This window comes from Octodon degus, unplaced genomic scaffold, assembly GCF_000260255.1.
Source record: "Octodon degus isolate 3935 unplaced genomic scaffold, OctDeg1.0 scaffold00011, whole genome shotgun sequence".
Lineage (NCBI taxonomy): Eukaryota > Metazoa > Chordata > Mammalia > Rodentia > Octodontidae > Octodon > Octodon degus.
Genome location: NW_004524587.1, coordinates 18,707,391 through 18,710,111, shown reverse-complemented (window position 1 = coordinate 18,710,111; position 2,721 = coordinate 18,707,391). Strand labels below are relative to the sequence as shown.

Here is a 2,721-nt window from a genome sequence, read left to right as displayed (position 1 = left end):
AAGCTCTCCACACACTCACCGGACCTGGGCTAGGACTCTCAGATTGACTCTTTGAGGAAATATTGTTCCTTGGGTAATGTCCTATACTTTCCCTAATAATTCATAGTACAATTTAACTTTTTTCTTAGTACCGTATGGTTTTCATTTTCATTTTTATTAATACATGTTTGTCGTCACATTGATCACATCCATTGTGGGATGTTGGTGCATTTCCATACCACATCCTAACGCTTGCTATGACTCCTTTCCCTACATTCCCTCTCTAACCCTCTGTCACTTCAACCTTGTAATTTGCAGGAGGTCTCTGTATTTTGCAAATAAAAAGCAGTAAGTCGAAGAAAGATAAAGTATTTTTACCAAGACTACACAAAGGAGAATTTTAAATAAATAGAAAGATAATAGTTAAACAAATAAATATTAGCTCTAAGGTTTTGCCTTTAAAGGTCTTGAGAAAAAATAATGGTGGGGCAGAGTATTTGATTATGAGATATTAAACGTTAGCCATTATGGGATGAGTATCCATTGGAAAATGTTACTGTAGTTTGGACCGAGGAGATAGCTCAGTAGAATAAACACTTGCCTGGCAAGTGCAATGGCCTGAATTCAATCCCTGCTTTAGCCAAAAAAAAAAAAAGAAAGAAGAAGAAGAAGAAGAAGAAGAAGAAGAAGAAGAAGAAGAAGAAGAAGAAGAAGAAGAAGAAGAAGAAGAAGAAGGTGGCCTTTCGAAGGAAGGTTATTATAGCAACAATTTATTTTTTTTATTTTTAAAAGTGAACATAGCTGGTTCCTCTCGGAGCGGAGACGGCAAACGGCAGACTTCGATGCCTGTGACGACTGGGCCTACAGCAGCTTCGGCGGTGGCAGAGGGTCCCGCGGCAGTGCTGGTGGCCGTGGTTCCCGTAGCCAGAAGGAGCTGCCCACAGAACCCCCTACGCAGCCTATGTAGGAAACCTCCCTTTTAAAACAGTTCAGGGTGACACAGACACTATCCTTAAGGATCTCAGCATAAGGAGCGTACAGCTAGTCAGAGGCAAAGACGCAGACAAGTTTAGAGGATTCTGCTATGGAGAATTCCATGAGGTTGACTCCCTGAAGAAAGCCCTGACCTACGACGGTGCACCGTTCGGTGACCAGTCACTTCGTGTGGACACTGCAGAAGACAGAAAACAAGATAAAGGTGGCTTTGGATTCAGGAAAGGAGGAGCAGATGACAGGGGAATGGGTGGCTCTCGAGAATCTAGAGGAGGCTGGGATTCCCGGGATGACTTCAGTTCTGGTTACAGGGATGACTTCCGAGGAGGCCGAGGATGCAGTCGCCCAGGGGACCATCGAGCAGGCCCTGCCGTGGGGAGTTGCTTCCGAGATGGCCCCCCGCTGTGCGGCACCAACATGGACTTCGGAGAACCCACAGACGACGATGAAAGAGCCCAGAGACTTCGGCTCCAGCTCACACCTCGGACAGTGGCTACACCCCTCAACCAAGCAGCCAACCCCAGCTCCACCATCTTTCGGGGGAGCCAGGCTCAGAGAGGAAGTTGTGAACAAGGAGCAGGAACGGGCACGCAGGGGGAATGGGGTGTAGGGAGTTAGAGCGAGATTGCAGCCAATGGCCTACACTTGCTGCCCTGCAGACACCGTGCCTGTACCTGACAGTGGTACAGGCACGTCCTCCTTCCTTACAGTGGAAACACCGAGCTTGTGAATGCATGTCAGCTGTTAACGAGTGGTTTTTAGTACATCCTCCGCTTTGCTGTACCTAGCTAGTGCCTGCTTTGTGCTCTTTATTTTTTTCCTTCTCTATCCTCATCTTCTGTCTGTTCTCTCTGTTGCCCCCGTGTCTGCAGCACGCAGTTTCTGAAGGAGGCGTGAGGCCTGCCCTGTGAGGCGCAGGCCCAGGTGCTGCTTGCTTTGGTTCTTCTCCTTTGCCTTCTCTTTATTTTCCACATGGGCCAGACTTGGTTTTTCTCAGTGCTTCTCTTCTGACCCGCATGCTGAGTTCTGTGTCGCTGTGGCTTCCAGGAAAGAGCAGAAGTTGCTGGCAAGTTGGCCAGCTGTGGTTGGTATGCTGAATTGGATGCACCTTGTATTGAAAATGAGGGAAAATTCCTGTTGATCCTTGCAGCCTCCTTCCACCCTTCTGGTCCTGCTCCTAGGGTGTCCTGTCACCATCAGCCCTCCCCAGGGGCTGGGCAGGCAAAGCAGGTGTGAAGCCCAGGAAGAGTGACAGGTGCGCTGGTGGTGCTCCTCACCTGTTACCCAAGGGCTCTGTGTGCTCAGGTGGTTTGCTGCACTGTCCAGAGACCATGTCCAGATAGTTCCTCTCTGGAGGCATCAGGCGCTCCCTACGCAGACTGTCGTGGCTGCCCAGTGGTTCGTATCGTTCCCACAGCTTGGGTGCTGTGGGGACTGGGCAGTGGTGGTGCTGGACTGGGCTGACAGTGATGTGGACCTAGCCTTCCCCTGCATCCCTGTTGTCTGTTGGGCGTCTCTCCCTTGCGTCTGTTCCCACAAAAGCAGCCTACTGAGATTGCTTCCCATGGTCCCTTGAGCCCATGGTGGAAATGGCCTCAAAACTGGCACTTTATTTCCCATGGTGAAAGTTTTCCTATGCCAAGCTGTCCAGACCCTCACTGACTGCCAAGGACTGTAGACGTTCTGGCTAGCCACCTCATGTCCGGGACCCACTTGCTGTCACGTGCAGTGGTTGGTGCTCATCTGGGA

General features: G+C 49.9%; 1 pseudogene across 1 annotated transcript in view; it reads left to right on the top strand.

The window, feature by feature from the left end:
• The window catches only part of LOC101593250, a 12,356-nt pseudogene extending 10,774 nt beyond the window's left edge, over positions 1 to 1,582 (top strand). The window contains exon 2 of the transcript XR_192372.1: positions 772 to 1,582. The product of XR_192372.1 is annotated as a eukaryotic translation initiation factor 4H pseudogene (transcript). The remainder of the gene's footprint in view (positions 1 to 771) is intronic.
• The last annotated feature ends 1,139 nt before the right edge of the window (positions 1,583 to 2,721 follow it).